Source organism: Nycticebus coucang, chromosome 14, assembly GCF_027406575.1.
Source record: "Nycticebus coucang isolate mNycCou1 chromosome 14, mNycCou1.pri, whole genome shotgun sequence".
NCBI classification, from domain to species: domain Eukaryota; kingdom Metazoa; phylum Chordata; class Mammalia; order Primates; family Lorisidae; genus Nycticebus; species Nycticebus coucang.
In genome coordinates this window covers 58,257,570-58,268,361 of record NC_069793.1, presented here as the reverse complement: position 1 = coordinate 58,268,361, position 10,792 = coordinate 58,257,570, and the positions used below count along the sequence as shown (strand labels likewise).

At 38.4% G+C, this 10,792-nt stretch overlaps 1 protein-coding gene across 2 annotated transcripts in view; it reads left to right on the top strand.

Annotated features, from left to right (window-relative positions):
• SYT9 (synaptotagmin 9) overlaps positions 1–10,792 on the top strand; it is a 245,340-nt gene that overhangs the window by 17,203 nt on the left and 217,345 nt on the right. The window lies entirely within an intron of this gene.

Below are 10,792 nucleotides of genomic sequence, written 5' to 3'. Positions count from 1 at the left end.
ACATATGTTCACGTGCTTAAATCTGGGTATCAAATTTTTAAGCAGTTCTTGAAATGTATGAATGTCTCCTTAATATACTGGTTACAAAGAAAAAAAAAACCCTGTGAAACGGAGAAAAAATCTGGACATGAGTGATGGGACCACGTTGGAAACACTTTTAACACTTTATTCAGAGAATTTCCAGTTAGATATATTTTCCATTCTTATTTTTTCAAATAATATGGATATCAATTGCTGGTATAGCTATGCTAGCCCTGAGGGCTTCCCAAATTATTGCAGAGGGAATGAGAAAGTAGTGCTGCTTGTTCTTTAATCTGTTCCACTGTGACTGCTACTTTAGATTTAATAACACTGTAATATCCCAAATTTATAGGTCATCCTTCTTCTGAGCGTTTAAGTACTTTGTGTGTATTTAATTTTGTGGGAACTCAAATTTATCATGTTATGGAATCTGTTTCAGAGAGAGTCTACAAAGAGAACTAGACAATCCCCCAAAGTGTTTCTTTTTTCTTCCAGATGCTGTTGATAGGAACATCCATTGATTCTAACTCAACACTGCTCTAGAGGCCATTTATGTGTGGATTACCGAAGGCTTTTCTGGGGGGAAATCTAATCCCCATGGGTTCAGCTTGAGAGGATCTACTGTGAAGGCTGATAAAGATTAAGATCACAGCTCTTTTCCACTGCATTGGTTTTTTGATCTTTTAATTTTTATATTATCTTATGCTTCAGTAACTCAATCACAGCTGTCTTTTCAGTGCCTCAGTATATGGAAATTGGGAAGTTAAATTGGTCAGAGTAAAGCTAGGTGAGGTGGCTCACACTTGTAATCAATCGTGGCACTCTGGGAGGCCAAGGTGGAAGGATCACTTGAGCTCAGGAGTTCAAGACCAGCCTGAGCAAGAGTAAGAACTCTCTGCATCTCTACTAAAAAAATAGAAAAATTAGCCAAGTTTATTGGCCTGTACTTTAATCCCAACTGCTGGGAAGGCTGAGGCAGGAGGATTGCTTGAACCCAGGAGTTTGAGGTTGCTGTGAGCTAGGCTGATACCATGGCACTCTAACCTGGGGCAACAGTGAGACTGTCTCAAAAAAAAAAAAAAATTGGGCAGATTAACAAAACAAGAGCTCTATAGCATATGCCTCTATAGGTGATGTCTTGGTGTTTGTGTTCATGTCCTATATGGGTATGTGGTTTAAAATTTACAAAAAAACTAATTAAAATTCTAAAGGAAATTATGCAATAATCTTTTTAAAATCAATATTCTCTGCAGTTGACAGCAAAACAATCACAGCAAGTTAAATACAAAAGGTAAATGTTTAAAATTCTCTCATATAAGGAGACCTGAAAGTAGGCTGACCAGGTCTGAGAGGCTTTAGGGCAGTGATTTACAACCCATGTGCACACTCATGAGTGGTCAGAGGATCTTAGATGTGTTGCAGGAATTTTTTTTTTTTTTTTTTTTGTAGAGACAGAGTTTCACTTTATTGCCCTCGGTAGAGTGCTGTGGCGTCACACAGCTCACAGCAACCTCCAACTCCTGGGCCTAGGCCATTCTCCTGCCTCAGCCTCCCGAGTAGCTGGGACTACAGGAGCCCACCACAATGCCCAGCTATTTTTTTGTTGCAGTTTGGCCGGAGCCGGGTTTGAACCTGCCACCCTCGGTATATGGGGCCGGCGCCCTGTTCACTGAGCCACAGGCGCCGCCCTGTTGCAGGAATTTTTAATTAATTAAAAATTAATTAATTAAATTAATTTTAATTTAATTAATTAATTAAATTATTGTCAAAAGAAGTTTGAAGTACTGTAAGTATTCTTCTTTTTACACCTGTTTTTTTTTATCAACATAATGTAAGTGTGCCACAGAAGTTTAACTACAGGTTTGAGTGTGCCATGAGATAAAAAGGTTGAAGAACACTGCTCTAAGAAGTCATAGGAATCAGGTTCCTTCTATTTTTCTATTTTGCTTTCTTTAACACATGGCTTCTAATTCAAAGTGATTATCATGGGCTAACATGGCTGCTGGAATTCCGCACTCACATTTGCATCGTTGGTAAGACAAGAGACCCACCTCCAATCTCAGTATGGTCCGTTTAGGTACCTTTCTGGAAGTCCCATTCCACACTGTACTTTCATCTCATTGAACAGAGTGTAGTCATGTGGCCATACTTAGCCACAAGAAAGGTTGAGAAATGGTAATATTTTAGCATGATATATCATCACTTCAAATACAATTTAAGTTCTATTATTTTGGGAAGAGGGAAAACAAATATTGGGTAGTCACTACCAATATCTGTAGTATTTGAGGTGGATGAAGATTTCCTTAGCAGGACCCCAAAACCAACTCCTGTAAAGAACAAAGTTGACAGATTTTGACAAACACAACAGCAAAAAACTTTTTCGTTTGCGAAAGTCATAAACAAAATGAAGACAAACCATGAAGGGGGAGAAAATAATAGCAATAAATAATGGACAATTAACATTATTAAAATGTACAGAAATACATTAATAACACACTTGACTGCCTGTGCCTTTTGGAGAGTAGAAATTATGTGGTTCTCCTTAAATGTATAATAATACATTATGGACAATGCTTAATTTTATATATGTCCGTATTTTTTTGAAAACAGAGTCTTGCTCTGTCGCCCTAGGTCCAATGCAGTAGCATCATCATATCTCACCACAACCTCAAACTCCTGGGCTCAACCAACCCTCCTGCATCAGCCTCCCAAATAGCTGGGATGATAGGTAGGCACATACCACACCACCATTTTATTTTTTTCCAATTTCTTCAAACTTTTATTGCTTCATTATTTTTAGGAATAAGATGCAAATTGAGCTCACAGAAAACCAGTGTATGTCTTGGCCCAGGGGAATCAGTTTAAGGTCATTATCAAAGTCAGTTCCCTTTCTTTCTTTTTTTTTTTTTTCCTGGTTGTATTCCTTTTTTTAAAAAAAAAATTATCTTTATTGTTTGGGATTCATTGAGTATACAAAGAGTTAGGTTACATGGATTGCATATGTTAGATGAAAATCCCTCTTATAGTTGTGTCCCACCCCCAAGAGGTATGCCATATACCATGACCCCCCCATTCCCCTCCCTACTCCCCTCTCCCCACTTGCTCATTCCCCTACTCACCCCTTGTATTAGCTCATCTACTGCCTTCACATTAGAATTGAGTACATTGGATTCTTGCTTCTCCATTCCCTGGATGCTTTACTAAGAAAAATGTGTTCCACCTCCATCCAGGTTAATACAAAAGGTTTAAAGCCTCCATCTTTTTGAATAGTATTCCATAGTATACATATACCACAGCTTGTTAATCCAATCCTGGGTTGGTGGGCATTTAGACTGTTTCCACATTTTGGTGATTATAAATTGAACTGCAATAAACAGTCTAGTGCAAATTCAGAATGGGAAAAGATTTGCATATTATGAATCAGGCAAAAGCTTGATAACTAGAATCTATAGAGAACTCAAAATAATTAACAAAAAAAAAAAGACCCAACAATCCTATATAGTACTGGGCAAGAGACATGAACAGAATCTTCTCTAAAGAAGACAGGCGAATGGCTAACAAACATATGAAAAAATGCTCATCGTCCATAATCATCAGAGAAATGCAAATTAAAACCACTTTGAGATATCACCTAACCCCAGTGAGAATGGGCCACATCACAAAGTCTCCAAGCTGCAAATGCTAGCATGGATATGGAAAGAAGCAAACACTTTACACTGCTGGTAGGACTGCAAACTAATAGAACCTTTTTTTCCTCTGAACATTTTTTTTATTAAATCGTAACTGTGTACATTAATGCATTTGTGGGGTACAAAGTGCTGATTTTATATACAATTTGGAAAGCTTACATCAAAGTGGTTAACATAGCCATCACCTCACTTAATTAACCTTTTTTGGAAGGAAGTATGGAGAAACCTCAAAGAACTCAAGCTAGACTTCCCATTTGATCCTGCAATCTTATTACTAGGCATCTGCCCAGAAGAAAAAAATCCTTTTATCATAGGACATTTGCACCTGGTGAATTTTTAGTAGAGATGGTGTCTCAGTCTTGCTCTTGATCAGGATGGTCTTGAACTCCTGAGCTCAAGCAATTCTCTTGTCTTGGCTTCCCAAAGTGCTAGGATTTCAGGCATGAACTATGTGGAAAGCCCTTATACTTAAAGAACAAACCAAAAATGTTCACCTTATAGCAAGAGGGAGCATTTTTTTGTTTCTGTTGTTTTTATTTTAATTCTGTGCCCTCAAGGGCACATTCTAGGCATCTGTTAAATGCAGCCCATAAATGCTGTTATGGGATGTTTGCTTGAGGACAGATTCAGCTAGATTACCTGAATGCTCAATTAACTGCGGCAATGAGAATCTTCCCCTTTCAGATTGATAAGAAGATCAAATCAGTAGCCATTCTCAGTTCCGTGCTTCATCAGGAAGTAAATTAAAGTGAAACCATTAGTGGTCATCTTTCTAAATACTAATTACTGAATTTCAAATCCTAGAAAAAAATTTGTATGTTTTTAATGGCTATTATAGACAGAATGTTTTTAACAGAGTTCAAGACTTGGGAACATTGGGAGGGGGCACTGTTTCTGGCCATATTACTTAGACAACAGTAATTCTTCACAGCTTTCTGCTAATATCTTCTTGATTTAACAAGCAAGTTGGAGCCCAGTGGTTTCAGCTATTTGGTATCCTTGGTAACCACTGTTAGATGATGAATTGAATCAGTTAAAATTAATATCTTGTGAAAATGTGCTTCCACATGAGGGTATTGGTTTTGATGTTTAGATGTATTATAGATATGCATATTATTATATGTATATAGTGTGTGTTTGTGTATATATATATATATAGCTTTATATATTTATGCCATAGAAAGCAGAGAGAGTCATCTGATGTGGATAATATTTGTAGATAAAAAACTGCAGAACCTAATAAATTTAAAAAGTGGGAAAGGTGAGGGAAGGCTACAAAGGGCTCTGCATTTAAGGATTCTGCTTCTACTTGAAGAGGGAAGACATATAAATGAAGGAAGCTGGGCGTAATAACCACTATGTGGGCTTGTCCTCGGCTGGAGCAGTAGCCTTCCTTCCCTTGCATCTGTGAATGCTGTCATGACAAAGCTATTTTATTGTTAAAGAAGTTTGGAGACTTCACCTCTTTCATGTTTACATGGATGGAGCTGGAACATACTCTTCTTGGCAAAGTATCTCAGGAATGGAAGAAAAAGTATCCAATGTACTCAGCCCTACTATGAAGCTAATTTATAGCTTTCCCATGAAGGCTATCACCCAACTATAGCTCAAGAATATGGGGAAAGCGCTAAGAAAGGGGAAGGGAGGGGGAAGGTTAGGGTGGAAGGAGGGTAATGGATGGGGCCACACCTACGGTGCATCTTAGAATGGGTACAGGTGAAATTTACTAAATGCAGAATGCAAATGTCTACATACAATAAGTAAGAAAATGCCATGAAGGTTACATTGAACAGTTTGATGATAATATTTCAGATTGTATATGAAACCAGCACTTTGTACCCCTTGATTGCACTAATGTACACAGCTATGATTTAACAATAAAAAAAAATTCATTGCAAAAGCAAAAAAAAAAAAAAGTTTGGGAAAAGAGAACACATTTTTCTAATATTAAATAGTACAGTGTATATTTTAGCTCTAAGCCCACTTTTGATGTCAATTTAAGAAGCATTTTTCATTGGTCCTGATAGATGCCTTACTTGAGGACCATCCTGCTACAAACCCTACATTCCCAGAAGTTAACATTTTGGGGATATTGCTGGAATATGAAAAAGCGGTGCTGGACTGTGTAGCATGGATTGCTGGTTGATGCAGAAGCAACACTCCCATCCTTGTTTGGGTCTGTAGCAAAGGGTGGCCAAGAGTAGCCAATTTTACAGAGATGTGTCCTAGTTCCCTGGCCCAGCCCTGCAGGAGGAGGCCAGGGAGGAATGGATGCTCCCAATTTCAGCTCCACATAGGATTTTGGCTACTGCTGACTTCTTCAACAGCATATTCTTCTTGCTGTTGGAGGAGTCATAAGATAGAAACTTAGAGGAAAAAAAAAAAAAGCAGAAGTAGAGCTAGAAGAAGATAAGTCAGAGTTTAGTTTATAAGCTTGGATCCTTAGACTGTTTTGCCTTTGTTTTATATTTAAATATCTCCTAAATGAACACTTCCAGGAAAGAGCACATATTCTGGAAAGTCTGTGTAACCTGGGTTCAAGGACTGCTCCACCACTTAATTGTTGTGCATTTTGGTGTCTCAATTTTCTTATCTGTAAAATGAGGATAATGTTTGTAGGGGAACTGTAAGGTGTGAATAATATCATGCATTTGGGCCAGGGCCTACACTTACAGATCAATTAATGTTATTTCTCTTATTAATCCCTTCAGTAGAAACTTCGCTTCCATTTCACAAAAATCTGTATAAGTGACTCCTACCTCATCATTTCTTTTTGCTTTCTTTTACTTCTGTTAATCTCTCCTTTTAGTTTTCCTCCCACCTTCTGGTACCCTAGTCCATTATTGTTTTCTCTCCTCTTTCTTTATCTTATCCTCTCTTGCTTCATTTTATCTTTCAAACTTGTCATTGGTTATTTATGTATTATTATTATTATTTGCTGTATTTTTTAATGAGAATGTAATGTAATCTAGCTATTCATTCATCACGTTTAATAGCGACCTACCATGTACAGGGCATTGTCCTTGGTTCTGGAATTGTTATCAACAAGAAAGACATGATCAGTGTTCTCAAGGAGGGTAGAGACAAGTAAACACGTTGTTGCAGTTCAGTGCAATAAGGGGAAATACACTATATTAAGGGAACACATAAGAGGGACACTAAACTTAAACTTGGAGGGATTAGTGTCAAGGAAGTATTCCCCAGAGAAGAAATAAATAAGCTCTGAAGTGTTAATGAAGTGAGTGTTCAGGCAAACATTTGAGTGAGAGTTTCTAGTAAAGATAACAACTTGTGCAAAGGTTTGAATTCTTAAAGTTGTGTGTGACCTTCAGGAAGCTAAATAACTTTAGGGTTGGTGATATTGAATTTGAGGGTTGGGAAGATATTATGTAATGACAGATAAATTCAGAGAGGTAAGTAAGGGTTTTGAGGGCCATGTTAAGAATTTGAATTTTATCCTAATGGTAGTGATGATCTATTTTATGAGAGAACCAGTAGAACATAAAATATAATAGGAGAGAGGTGGAAAGGAAACCTGAGGTTTCTGAATCAGGCAGCTGGGTCATGCAGAATGCAGAATATAGGAACAGTTAAGGGAATGAGAACAAGAGACTGAATTGGATTTTAGAAATGTGTGCTTGAAATATGTAGTACCCTTGTATGGGTCTGAAGTGACAAAGCAATTTCAAATCTTATTTTGAAATTATGATAGTGATTGCACTTGTTATTCTCTACTGTTTTTTTTTTTTAACATGATTCTGGTTTTTCTGCATGTCCTTACACTTTGGTGAACTTGGTTAAATAATCATAGCCCAATTATACGTACTCAAGAGAGAACAGAGTATAAGAACATGGTAGAGGTCAGGGAGAGAACTCAGTATTTGTTTTCTGTGAGGGACATTAGAACAAAATAGTTAGTGTTTAGCCTCTGGTGTCACAGGAATTGCTTACAGGAACTTGAAGATTGAATTCTTTCCAAGAAACAAAAGTGCCATTCCAAGCGAGTTACTGTGGCCAAAAGTTGGCCTCATGGTAGTCCCAGGGAAGTGTATGAATGAGGTTTTGGGATGAGTGGTAAGTAAAGTCTTGTTCTGCCTACACTCAATCTCTGAGATTAAAGAAATCTCCAAATCACCTAGTTTTATTCAGAAGAAAACATGGTTTTATTGCTGGATTTATCTAAAAATATTTGGTGTCTATTTTTATTTCTGGCTTATATGCCCTTTGAGGTAAAGTCCTATGTTAAGTTTATTACTGACGTACTGTGTAAAATGGCCTTTGATTAGTCAGAGCCTAACTTTTCTCTGCCTCCAGTAGAGAGCCCCCTCCTGATAGTTCAAGATTTGTTGGTCAAATTCATGCTTCTGTAATTTCCATCCATCATGATTGTATGGTCTTTGCTCATACCTCTGTTAAGTTCATCTTTTCATAGAATGTTAGTTTGTTTGGTGAATTCCTCCCCATGTAGCTGGATCCTATCTCCATCAATGCTCAGGTTTTTCCTTTCTTCACCTCTTGCCCTACCTGGTGGGAACTGGACCCTACCTTGAACTTCAGGGAGCTGATGCCGTGTGGTATGGATGGAGCAGCAAGATGCAGCAGCAGTACACAAAACCACCTGCTCAGGAAACCTAGCAGTGGATCCCTGACCCTTCTTCATGTTCAGGTTCCTCAACCAGCAAATATTGTTTGTCCTGTTTTCATTAAATTTCCTGTCACACTTGGTCCTTACTTAGATTCTGGGAGAGCTTCCAGAAGGTTCTTAAAATTCACTGGAGTGAAGAATTCTAGGTGATCTAGTGTCTCCATTCTGGCCCTATAAAGTTTGGGTTGTTTGCTGGAATTAGCTCCTGGGCTCCAGGGCTGCACAAAGCCAGCTGTCAGATTGTGTATGTCTGTGCTCCAATTGCGGGTATTCCCTGTGCCCACCAGCACTGCTCCCGCTGATTCTCCCTGACTTGCCAGGCTCTAGATTTGCCGGTGTTAGGTGTTCTCTTCACTACCCCTTGCCTTTCCTAATGGCTCTTTCTCTTCACAGCTGCACTGCTCCTAGGATGCTTATACTATTTGCCTGGCTTCCTCCCCCACCTTCTTCAAACCAGTGTGGCCCAATTCCCAAGCCCACTCTTCCTCTGAGGCTGCTCTAACTACAGTCATCAATGACCTGCTAATTACTAATCCCAGCAGGCACATTTCAGTTATTGGAATGCTGCTGTGTTTTGAAATGGTGATTACTGCTTCCTAGCCTCTTGAATTTTGCAGCCTTGAATCCCATTCTTTTCCTTTTCCCTGGGTTTCTTTTCTTCTACTTGCCCATTCAATGTTGGTGTTTCTTACATCACTGAGCTTGACCCACTCCTCTCACTTAGGTATTTTTCTGAAGTTGTCCTCTCCATTTTCAAGATTCACCAGCTTCTGATACACTGGTAATTCTGAATCCATTTTACAGCCCCACCTCTGCTGAGCTTCAAACCTATATATCCTGTCCTGGATATCTCCATCTGGATAGATCAAAGTGACCTCAAATCCAACGTTTCCAAAACTGGAGCCATCATTCTGAACTTTGCCTTTGCTCCTGAAATATTCTTCTCCCAGGTACCACATGGCTCCTGTCTCGCTTCCTTTAGCCTCTGCTGCCCAATCAGCCCCTTCCTTGAAAGCCCCCCTTTATACCTTTCCTTCCTCGGCTTTATTTGTCCTCACTGTACTTATGTCTGAATCTAGATAGTATAATATCTTTTACTTGTTTATTGTTTCCTTTCTCCCTACTAGAATGTAAGCTCTGTTTATCTGTCTTATTCACTATTATGTGTGTAGCACTTGTACCAATTTCTGGTGCCTAAATATTAAATGAATTAGTAAAATCATCCCCAAACCCAGACTGACTTCTGTATTTTTTTTAATCTCAGTGGATAACACCATTCTCACTTCCACTCAAATCAGAAACTTGGAGTCATGCCAGAAGCTTCCATTACCATCACCACACCCTCACCTTTTAGCATCCAATATTCATTCACCAGTTCCCACCAGTTTTACTTCATAATTATTTCTCAGATCTGTCTCCCAGGTCATCATCTATCTACACTTAAAACATTATCTGTCCATGTGACTACTGCCTTATTTCAGGTCATCACATTTTATTCCAGTATTATTACAGATTTTAACGTGCTTCCTGTCTGTTTTCAACCCCCCAGATCTGGCCTCAGGGGAAGCCAAAGCAGGTCTGACCCTGTTGCTTTCCTTTGTAAGCAAGAGCAGGATCAAGTCCAAGCTCCTTAGCCTGACTTAGACTAATCTGCTCACAATGTGCTAGCCTTGCTTTATACTAACAGTAGAATGTGATACATAGTTTCTTGCTTCCATACTTAAACTGTTCCCTCAGCACATGATGATTTTCCTTGGGCCCTGCTTCCTCCCTTGTGGTAGATCCTTCCTCATCATTATGCCTCAGCTTTGGGGTTACCTGGATTCTCTGTGCTCTTTCGCGTTTTCCTTATCACTGTATCTACACTTAGAACGCTATATGTCCATGTATTTGCCTCCTTCATTAGATTGGGTGGGTACTCCTTGAGGGCTAGGGCTGTGTGTTATTCATCTTTCTATTACCCTCATCTAACTGAATGACTTAAGCATGATAAGTTCTGATAAATGTGTTAATAGATGAAAGAAGAATGAATGATCTATCTAGTTGGATCTCTGGCTGAATTCTGGTGACTATTATCAACTTATGGCATGGAATTACATCTCTAAAATCTGAAAAATATCAGTATTATGTGCAAAATGGGAATTCATTATGTGGTCTATGTTATATAATGTTCTGTTTATGCTTTTCAGAACATGCCCAGTCTTACCTTCCCCATTGTCCTATTAAAACCAAAATCAACTTAATAAAAACTGAGAAGAAAAAAGGGGATCATTTCAAGGTTGACTCCATTGGTTTCTCTTTCTTATGAATCTGAAAGGTTTTCTCAAACAAGAAAAGGGTATTTTTGTAGTAGTGAAGTAATTGTATTTTTATTATAATATGTATTTTGTTAGGCAGGTGAGCAATATGGCTTAATAGATAATTTCTTAAGGATTAA